This window comes from Astyanax mexicanus, chromosome 15 (assembly GCF_023375975.1).
Source record: "Astyanax mexicanus isolate ESR-SI-001 chromosome 15, AstMex3_surface, whole genome shotgun sequence".
NCBI lineage: Eukaryota > Metazoa > Chordata > Actinopteri > Characiformes > Acestrorhamphidae > Astyanax > Astyanax mexicanus.
In genome coordinates, this window is record NC_064422.1 from 20,016,125 (window position 1) to 20,028,144 (window position 12,020).

Below are 12,020 nucleotides of genomic sequence, written 5' to 3' on the forward strand. Positions count from 1 at the left end.
ATGCGCACCCTCTCCGCTTTTAGACTCTTTGGCCTGTTTCTGACACATAGCATTTAAACTTTGAATCTCACATTATAAAAACCTGCTTAACAGCGGGCCAACTTTCATTCTATTTCTAAAATACCTCGCGGGCCGCTCCAAAAAAGGAAACGGGCCACAAATGGCCCGCGGGCCGTAGTTTTGACACCCCTGTTTTAATGTGACTATACTTAGAGAAAAAAATAGAGGGATGATTCTGTAAAATAAACCTTAGAAAGGCATACTTTAACATTTTTAACATTATGTTCACTTTGGAGTTTGTTTTATATTTAAGTGAAAAAAGTAAATGAAATATTAATGTTTGCTTGAGTATTTCTGAGCTGTATTTTTCTATATTTGTATTTCTGATGAAATATGGGACTTGTGTATTTCTGTCACCTTTTATTAAATATATCAATCAAAGATCTAACTGAGATTCTCTGCTTTTTCCAAAGTCTGAACTTGTATTTGGGTTTCAGAGTGTTTCAGTGTCCCACTTCTCCAAAAACTGCATCAAAAACAAAACATTCCATGTGAGCATTTTGAGGTTGTTCTTACAAGTTTTGATTACAGAGAGTCTTTTTCAGTTGTGTTTATCACCAAATCATGAAATATGACAGTTCTTTCTCTTTTATGACAGACGGGAAATGTCTGTACAATGAAAAAAAATTCTGGCAGCAGGGGTGCTGGGAAATTACCACTTTTATTACAGATATTTTTCTGCTGCCAGATAATTAGCAGTTTAGGTTTATGTTCTGGCTTTTTTTCTTGAATTTATAAACTGTATTTGATAGTGATATATCTGCAGAAAAGAAGCTGCGGAAATCCAGTCTCATTTTTCCAGAGCTGTGTGGTCGCACTACTTTCACCTGTTTTTTAACCTTTGGAGACACTTTTATATGTGGTATTAGATCAGATAGATATATCTAATTTGTGGTGATAGGAACCTTTCTTTCTTTACTTTTCCTCTAATAATGAACAGCTGAGGGCTGAAAAATATCTTCCTACCTTACTGATTTGGTACAAAGAACAAATGTCAAATGGCTCTCACTCCCTGTGTAGTTCACTACATACAGGTCAGGAAAATAATGACTTCTGTACCCAAACAGTGCACAATACTGTATACTGAGCAAAGAGACATTTGGGATTCTTACATATCCCAAAGTTCTCATTTGTGGTTTTATGTGCAAGTGTGCACATTCATGTGTTTTTCTTATGTTTTAAAGGGAGCAAGGTCAAACTACAACCTCAGTTTCACAAAAGTTGGAAGACTGTGTAAGCTTTAAATAAACATATATAAAAAAAGAATGCAATGTTTGTGAATCTCACACATTTTATTCACAGTAGAACAAGAAACACATACATGTTGAAAGTGGGACATGGTATCATTTTAAAACAGTAACTTGTTTAAAACCTGATGTTTGAAATTCATCTAAAAAAGTTGGGTCAAGACACAACAAACAAATAGCTGAAAAGTAAATGGCACTAAAAAAAACAGCTAAAAAAAGATGCCATTTTCAACTTACTCACTTGACTGGGTATAAAAATTGCATTTTAAAGAGTTAGAGTCTCTCAGAAGCAAACATGGGAAGAATGCATCAAAAAATGATGAAACAATTTTACAAAAATATTCCTCAACATAAAATTGGGGCAGATATCCGCGTGGCCGCCGGAGAAATAACATTTAGTAAAGTAACTTTACCTAGCACTCAGTGCTGCATCTTTATAAGTAAGACTGTTTTTTTTTTTTTAAATAAAAAAAACAATTTGTCCTTTAAGTTTTAGAGCTGTAAATTTGACTGTAGTTGGGGGGGGGGCATTTGAGGGGGAGGCAGGTAGGCCCAAAACCTGAAGTCTTTTTTACTTCAGAGAGCAGTAACTCAGTGATCTAAAGTAGGGCTAAATAGAAACACCAGAGCAATTGGAATTCATTAATACTAGAGACCACAACTCGACTGTTTAAAATAATTAAAAAACGATGGAATGAGATATTTAAACAACTCAGGGGGAAAGCATGAAAATAAACTGTTGGTGGGGGTTAAGATAGCAATGATCATCTCAACAGAGCTTGAGCAGGTTGTAAGGTAGGGCCCTTGGCCTTTAGGGAGCATAGGGAGCAGGGAGCCATTTGGGATTGAGCCATCTGTAAAGAATCTGTAAAAAGACTATTTTTTTAAAATATCCTGAATATATAAAATTGTTTAATTTACAGATCATTTGCACAGGAGGACATTTTAAAGGGCTGTTGAGTTAAGCACTCAGTAACTTAGCAGAACAGAACATTAGCTTCTATCTTTCAAGATCATTCCTCCTGTCTACACTGCAGACTGATCATTCCTCTTCCTTGTCCTTGATTGCTCTTCCAGCGAGACTCCATTGCAAAGTGGAAAGCAGCCCTGATATTCTAATGGTTTGTGAAAATGGCCCTTGATCGTGTTTGTGACTGCAGGCGTGCCACAGGGCTGTTTGTGCTGGCTTGAAGGGAAAAACAAGGCTACCATAGCGGTTAATAGCTAATAGCTCTCTTCTCTCAGCGGCGGCAAAGCATGGGGTCCGCTCGCCGAGCATGAAATGAGCGGGCGCGTTTGCAAATTTGCGGAGGAGCGCTGAGATCTGATCTGAAATTCTAATCAAGTTCTTCCACACTTCGGCTCGACCCAGTGAAAGGATCCGTTGATAAGGGAAGCGCGGCTCTCAGCGTGACGGGGATGAGAAGGCCCTCTCCACAGCGGTGCTTACTGTGATAATGCGGTTTTGGCCTTACAGCAAGACACAGTGTACTTGAGCAGTTTTCAAAGCTTCAGGTATTGAAAAGATCCCCCCCCCCCATAACTAACAGCGTAGACTGAGTGTGAGTCACTGAGTGTACACTGCCATTTTCATGTTACACTGAAGGATGTAATATTATGTAGATACACAGCCTAAGCCTGAAAAAAAAGAATGGTAGGAGTTTTTTTTCACAGAGTCAAATTCACAATTCTGATAAAAACAGGTACCACTTTAAAATAAGGCTATTTTATAGAGTTTATCCAATTATACTGTTTATAAGAAGTTTGTTAATGGTTCTTAATCAGATTAGGTTGTAAATAAGCAGTGACACCACATAAATAGAAACAGTGCACCAATGGCCTTAAGATCATGTAGTAGTAGTAGTTTGTTATCTTCCTTTTTAAAAATGTATTTCTAATTTTATCCAATAATCTATTAGTACTCCCCATATCACTAGTAATGCCCCAACACCAGGAGGGTGAAGACTAGCACATGCCTCCTCCGATACATGCGAAGTCAGCCATCCACCTCTTTTTGAACTGCTGCAGGAGTTATTAGCGCGCTTGGAGGAAAGCACAGCGACTCAGTTCTGATACATCAGCTCCCAGACGCCTTGTGCTGAGCGACATCACCCTCAGGAGTGATGTGGGAAGAGATCTACCCACCATCTAACCACCCAGAGAAAGCAAGGCCAATTGTCCGGCAGTTGGTGGCAAGCTACATAAACAGGATTCGAACCAGCAATCTCCCACTCATAGTGCTTAAGCAGTGCTTAGGCCGCTGGGCCACTTACAGAACATATCAGATGTATGTAGCCAAGTATAAAGATGATCCGTGCAGAGAGCAAAATGTCCCACTAAGCTTCTTTAACATATTACTTTACATTACATAACATTTAGCGGACGCTTTTATCCAAAGCGACTTACAATAATGATGTACATTAGCAATAGAGGACCTAGAAGTCCAAGGCAAAACATTTTTGGCAGGCCCTGAAGGAGGCTGAAGAAGAATAATGAGATAGAGGAGGAAAGGAGGAGAAGTAGTGAGTGTGTTAGAGGTGTTAGGAGAGTAAGTGCTCTTTGAGTACTCTTCAGGAGTTTCTTGAAGGTAGCGAGGGACGCTCCTGATCTGGCAGTGGAAGGTAGTTTGTTCCACCACTTGGAAACTATGTATGAGAACAGTCTGGATTGCTTTGTGTGAAATATATTTGCATTGTACTAAAATGTATTCATTTTCAATGGCCATATATGCAGCTGAAACAGGAAGCTTAGCGAATCATAATTTTTTCAACATTAACATTTTAATATAACATTATAGACATTATGGTTTTATGAAAAATCTTCCATTACGTTTGCTCTGCTTTTATAGTTTAGGTAGTTTTGAAACAAGAAGTTTACATAAGTTCTACCTGAGTAATGAATGTCAATACTTTTCACATCTTAACCAAATAGTGATCCTACATTCATTTTTCTGTTCAAATCCCAGATCTTTCTAATCTTACCTTATTTTGCTCATTTAAGTCATTTCATTGTGTTTATACACCACATTGTGATTACTGGATAAATAATTCATTTGAATGATTCTGGGTAGTTGAATTAATACATTTATTCATACATTTATTAGCAGATATATTATGTGAGTACAGTTTCAGTAGAACATCAGTGTGGCGTATCATAATATATATATTTTGGGAGTAGCAATGTATTTGGGCTTGTAATGGATGAGTAGAAAGGGGTTCTATTGAAAAAGAATAGCAGCCTGTTTATTAAGGAAAAAAAACGTTATTAATGTGAACTAGTTCAATTTTGAAACTGTGTGAAGTAGTTAATTTAAATGAGTATGAGTTGAGCTTTGAAATAGTTCATTCTATATGTGAACTGGCACAACACTGTCCATATTTTTTAAAACGTATTAATCCAGTTCTTACTACTAATTACAACTGATGTGATTTTCTGTGACACTACCTCCATTTTTTTTAACTGTAAGCTTCCAAAGAACCTGCTCAAATATGTAAGAAATAACCATAAAAGATGGCCAGAAAGCTTTGTCTGTATCAATATTCATGTTCATCTTTGAGCAAAATAAGCCTTTAGGAAAACAAAGCCAATGGGAACGCTTGCTTCTCTGCATCTGCATAGACACCACCAAGGAAAACAACAAATTCTGATTTTTAAAGAAATGTAACCCTTTCATTTGCAACAAAAACAGATTATTGAACTATAGAAAGTAACCAGGTGCTTATGGTGTAGTTTAAATACATAAGAAGCGTAATTTTATTACTTTAAAGTGAAGCAATATTACAACATTTTCATTAGACACCCATTTGAAAACCAGAATTCTCTTATCCTGCATTTCTTATGAAGTAAATTTAATCTGAGTGGACTCTATACTTGTGTCTTTAAAAATGTCTATATACTATTATTTACTAAATTTAAATTATTACTATTAATGTCATCTGCCTAAAAGATCCTATCAAGGAATTTATCCTTTAAGCCAACTGCACAGCTGAGACCGTTCTGTGTTCAGTCGATCCGCCGTGAAAAAGTGGCTGTTTTTATTGAGCCCTGAAGCAGTTCACAGAAAGTTCTGAATCTCTTCAGAGATTCCGGTGGAGGGAAAAACTGTTCGCTGAGGATCACAGAGAAAATCTGCTTTGAAAATAAAAACAACAAAAAAAAAGATAACCCAAGAAAGAAAGAATTTCAGCCACAAATCCGTCCGGAAGCGTTAAAGCTCGCTGCTGAATTGATTTTCCCGAAACCCTTTGTCGGATATTTTCTGCCGCTTTAACATAATTAAGCATAAATAATAAAAGAGTGCTAATAGCGTGATAATTAGGCAGATGGATTTGTGGGGAAATGAGACCTGCACCACTGAGGGATGTTTTAGGCCCCTGCTGGTCTGCGTCTCTATAATCCCCCCTCACAAAAACCCCATCCATCAGGCTGTGTGCGACACTAGGAAGAGTGGAGTCATTTCTTTAAACAGGCATTCCACCCCGATTCTACTTACCCCAACTGTGCTAGACTAAGGGCATTAACAGCAGCTAAACTGTCGTGTAAATTAGTGGCAACACATGTCATTCTAAAATCAATACTATTCTACGTTCAACCATGTTTGAAGTAGAACTTGCCAGTCTAAACACATACAAATATCAGCCCCAACAAACTCATATTATAAAATACATTTTATTAAAGTGGCAGTCCGTATTATTTTGTTTCTAAACTGAAAGCAGAAGCATTTCTGAGTGAAGAAAGGATAAAATATTGTGTTTAATGGTACCAGTGTGCTGGAACGACCATCCCTGCTAAGCCTAATATATTCATTCTAAAAACTGGGGTCTCGGGTCTCTTTTTTTTTGCGGGAGTTCTTCTGGCCACGTCACACATCTTTATGTACTTACGTCACACAGACAGCTTCTAAAAAAGGTTCTGGCTCAGGCTGGTGGAGCCTTGGAGACTTCAGAAGGGGAAACTCAAAGCTCAGTAGCTCATTCCATAATAAAAAAAACAGTGTGTAGTTGAAGTAAAGTTTCTGACTCTCTCTCTGACTGAACATAACCTGGAATCGGATTCATCTGCTCTGAAAGAAGACTGCATCACACCCGCCCAGTTTAACATGATTCTTTTGCATGCTCAGTGCAATTACCCACTCTCACCAGAGAGGGCCCTAAATCCCAAAACGTACAGACATTAGCTTTACATTACATTTACAGTACATTTCTGATCCACCAGCATCCAAAAACATGTAGTGTTTGAATGTATACATAGGAGAGGTTATCTTTCTCATTGTTCGACTTTGGTACACTTTAGTTAAAGTAAAGGTGTGTGAATCTACCTCCACCATGTTTGGATGCGGAAATTTAGCTAGGATAGCTGTGACTGTGCAGCTGTTGATAAAACTACCTCCACCATGTTTGGAAGCCGACTTAACTTTGCTAGCTTACACTGTGCAGCTGTTGATAAAACTACCTCCACCATGTTTGGAAGCCGACTTAACTTACACTGTGCAGCTGTTGATAAAACTACCTCCACCATGTTTGGAAGCTAAATTTTAGCTTGGATGGCTGCAACTGTGCAGCTCTTTATGAAACTACCTCCACCATGTTTGGATGCGGAACTTTATCTAAGATAGCTGTGACTGTGCAGCTGTTGATGAAACTACCTCCACCATGTTTGAAAGCTGTACTTAAATTTGCTAGCTTACACTGTGCAGCTGTTGATAAAACTACCTCCACCATGTTTGGAAGTTGAATCTTAGCTTGGTTTTCTTGTATTATGCAATTTTTGATGAAACTACCTCCACCATGTTTGTAAGCTGAACTTTAGCTAGGTTAGCTGTGACTATGCAGCTGTTGATGAAACTACCTCCACCATGTTTAGAAGCTGAACTTTAGCTTGGTTCTTGTATTATGCAATTGTTGATTAAACTACCTCCACAATGTTTGGAGGCTGTACTTAATCTTTCATAGTGAAGAGGATGTGTTATGGTCTGGGTTTCCATAGAATGAGTGTACAGTTTATTAACATTAGCATTAGCTTTAACTTGGCTTTGAGCACATATAGAAAGGCATAAGTTTCTCCCAACGGTAAAACAGCTGTATATAATTTTAGATAAAATGGTATGTTTTCTTGCGTCACTGTAAAAAATAGTTTCACACTGCAGACTCTTTTATTTAACTCTTAACTCTTAACTCTTTTATTTACCTTATGAGAACTCTCCTCAGTACTGCCAGCTGGTCAATAATGTCTGGCAATGGCGCCTTGAAGACACCAGAGGAGGTCAATCAGTTCTCTGAGCGCTGTGGTTAAAACAAAGACTTGGAACTGGATTGCAATTAAAATAGACAATAAAATTAAATACTGAATGTCACTGTATCATATTGAGACATCCCTAATAATAATCTGAAATATACCCTGTGAAACAGGATGTTTTTTTTTTATCTGAGCCTGTCACATGATCTTAACCCACTTAAACAGCCTTCACACAAAACCACAGCATAAACACACAGCATCATTACAGGCTTATTGTGGCCAGCTCCTCTCTTAAGACTGGTAAAAACATTAGATTGAAAACATTTCGGGATATTAGAACGTCGGCGCAGACACTGATTTGCTGAGGAATCACATTCTGAACCTCTAATTACTTTGTTTACTCCTTGATTTTTTTGTGTAACCACTGCAATTATAAATGCTCTTATAAATAAATTAGAGCACAGTTGGAAAATTGCTTTGAGCTCCTGGGCCATCTGAGAAGAAGCGTCTTCGGGGTCCATATATCAAAGAATTAAAGATCACAGGCTTTAAAAATCGTGCACTCAATTCTGTGGTCTTAACATGTGAAAGCGCGTTAAGACCCCCTGTTTGGCCCTCTCTCGGTGGCGGCTTACGGAAAGGTGACTTTGACGAAGTAATCTTCTCGCCTTAAAGCCGGACTGCCTGGTACAATTAAATAAAAAGCATTTTTCTTAAACCCCATTGTGTGATGAACATTCTTTACCTTAATGTGCAGTGGGGGTTGTCCAGTTCTGCTTGACCCCTCCATGGTACCTCCCTGGAAGGGGTTGGAGCTGGAGGAGATAAATGATCCTCCGTCGTTTCAGGGATGATGGCGATGCGTCCACAGCCGCAGGAGATGCTGGAGACAGCTGGGAGCTGTAAAAAAAAAACACAGGGGTGATCTTAATCGGCTCTTTCAAGAGTTTGCGAAAGGCTCACGCCAGCCCCGTCTTGCACGGGCAGCGTCTTAACGATGCAGAATGGTTTAGTGAATAAATTGTGCGTTCGCTGCTCCTTCGGCGCAGGCAAGCACATGCTCCGGTGAGCGTGGAAAGCGATGTGTTTTGTCAGTTGGCCGCTTTAGAGAGCTGAGTATGTAATCCCGGCGAGGATGGGATCCACATCAGTGCTGCGCTTCAGCTGTCGGAAGCTTGCAGAAGGGTTTATACTCAGCCACAATGCAGTGTGATTTTCTAATCAAAACTCTTTAAACTCTTGATGATTCACCGCCATGCTCTGTTCTCAGGCTTCGTCTTGACCTTTGCCAAACTAGCACTGCTAGTAGAACTATAAAACTCTACAAAACTGTCAAGTATCCATTCTTAAAGATTGAAACAATGCAAATTCTTTCCTAGTATCCATAGTATTGTGGCATTCAATGCTGTAGTGAAGCTTCAGTGGGTGCCATAGATGTTACACACTTATGACCATCATAAAGCCTTTGAGTGGTTGACTAGTAATGGAAAAACAGTTGCAAATCTGACCTGTGAAGCCTGTGAAGCCATCCAGGTGCTTGTGCAGTTTTTTGTTACCTTAAAGGTCTCATTTCATCATTTTTTATTCATTTTAAAATGTCTAGTTGTGGTCTCTAGTATGAATGATCGCCATGTGAGTCATTTTCTTGTGAAAAATAGTCCTTTGGTGTTTCTAGTTAGCCCCCCTTCCCTGCAGCCAAGCGCCGCTGCTCTCCCCGTGGCATTGCTAACATTGTTTCTTACAGCTAAACTAACGCTACTAAACTCTTACCTCAGACTTGGTGATTCGGTGCTTGGGCAGTTTTACCACGTCAAAGCCCCAGAGTCCATTCTACATCATAAAATCCGATGCAAATGGTGCCCGCTTTGACCGGTGTTCTTTTGAGTTGTGCTACCTTGTCAAACTGTGCTTCCCTAGTGTACATTTAAGGTCTAGGTGAAATGCTGAATCCCCCGTAGGTCCAATTTAAATCTACAGATACTTACACAAGATAGCTAACTTTAACTAGCTGGTGTAAACAGAGCTGTAAGTTCTTTAGCTGATGAGACTGGGTCAGCTCTGTCTGTGGGCGGTCCCGAGCCAAGGTGGACGAGGCCATGAACTCACTGGTTGACACAGACACAGAGCTTTTCTTGATCAACTTGTTTTTCTTTTACTAGCTACTTCAGACAATGGGTGTTGAGGAAAGGTTTCATGTGCAGCATCATATACAACTCAGAGAGACCTATAGTATTTCACAAAGATCAAGAAAAAGTGGATTTTAGCAGACCTTTAAGGAGACCTTTAAGACTTGACTCCTGTAACTCCCTTTTGGCCAGTTTTCCTGTGCGAGACATCAGACCCCTGCAACTGAACCAGAATACAGATTCAAAACCCTGATGTTGGCCTACAAAGCCAAGATTGAACCCTTAATACTTGATGGCCATGGTCGAAATCAGACCCGAAAAGTTCAAGCTTCCATTGTGGCTTGGCTTGAGCCACAATCCTTTAAGACCCATGGAAGACAAACCATCCGACTCTTCTAAACTCTTCTTCCTCGACCAGTGTCCAAACACCAAAGTCGTTTGGTAAATGAGCACGTAACCTCAAGTATCAATTATCAATGAGGACTTTTGGATTTAGCAGCATCTAGCTTGATGTAGTTTGGACATACATGGTCACATTTTGTTTTTCATTTTCTTCCTACATTATAAATAATTACTGAATTAATCCAAACTATGAAGGAACACATGAGGAATCATGCAGTAACTTAAACATGTTTAAAAAAAAAAAAAAAAAAAAAAAAAAAACTCTGTAATGCATTTAGGTGGCTCTTTTCTGGGATGCTGTTAACTTGCAGTTTTTCTGAGGCTGGTAACTCATTGTGAACTTATCGTGTGCAATTTCCTAGGGAGGTCCTGATGAGAGCCAGTTCAATCATAACGTTTTTCACTTGCGACTGGACTTGAGGATACTTTCAAAGTTCTTGATTTTTTTTTTTTAGGGTTGACTAACCTTCATTTAAAAATCCTTGTCTTTCCTTTGTTAAGTAGGTCTTTCCATGATTCAAATAGAGCTCTACATCTTCACAACACAATTGATAGTCATGAGGAAAACAAGAGACACTGCTGGGATGAAAAACAAAGCAGTGGTGTTTATTGAAATAAAAACAAAACTAGAAAATAAAACAATAAACAAGCAACACACTATAGTTATAGAAACTGGCAAAATAAACTGGACTGGGCCAAAAGAAACAGGGACTCGGAAAACAGGAAAATAAGATTAGCCAAAACAATAGAACCAGGAAGTAGCACTGTGAACAGGGGGAAAACAAAGGGAGTACTCTACTAAAAAACTCAAACAGAAGCTTAGAAGAGCAGAGCTTAGAAGTCACGTTAGATCAGTGTTTCTCAACAAATAAATGTACTGTTAATATCTAAACTGATCTTAGCCTGATGAACAAGTCAGTTAGTCAGAAAACAAAATCGCAACTGTGGTAAAATCAGCAAAATACACAGATACAATGGGTTGTAAGTGTTGTGGGGAACTGCACACAAATTGAATAGAAGACTTCAAGATTTTAAAAACAATGTTTTAATTGTCTGGTGGGCAAAATACACAAATCACACAAGTTTAAGTGAGAAAATACACTTAAAGTCCTGCCTTCTGAAATTAACTTGAGCAAAAGTACAACACTATTTGCCTTCAAATGTACTCAAACAGGCACTCCTACATCTGCACACAAGAAAAAAATGAAGTACAGTAACATTACATTTATTTATTTATACATCTGTCTTACACTTAAACGCATGTGTGAATGTGAAGGCAGTCCTGAGAAACTTCTACTCAGTATCCAGTTGTCACCACCACTGCCGCCATCTCCTCCTCCTCATAATGGTCATCTTAAACTCCACGTCTTCAGAAGAGGATGAAGATAGACTGCCTTATCCTACATACAAAAAGACAAGAAAAACTTTGATTAAGAACACTTTGGTCTTGAGTTACACAAGATGACTAAAACTCAGCTGGGTTACTTTTTCACTTTTGAGGTTCTGTTTTTACTCATTTTCTATATCTTCGAATACTAAATGATTAAATTAATTTATTGCAAATAATTCCTCAATTAACTTGTTTCTAATCATAGTATATCCTTATTTAATTCTTACCCTTCTCACTTTTTGAATAAAAGCCCTTTTTGTGTCACTACCACTCATGGTACATGGAACATGGGTCAAAAATTATTATTTTTTTAATTAATCTTCTATTTTGTATGGCTGAGAGTTTGTCAAAAATCTCCCTTTATTTACCTTTTACTTTATGAAGAAGTTATTGTATTTGTATATCAGTTGTAGTCAGAAAGTTATAATTAATTATTAGTTATTAGCTGTTAACATTCTATTTTAATTATTTAAATCTACTGTAGGTAGTTAACTATTGTAATTAGCTTAGAAAAGTACATCGGTAGGATATTTAGCTACAGGGTATTTTTGTGATAATGAT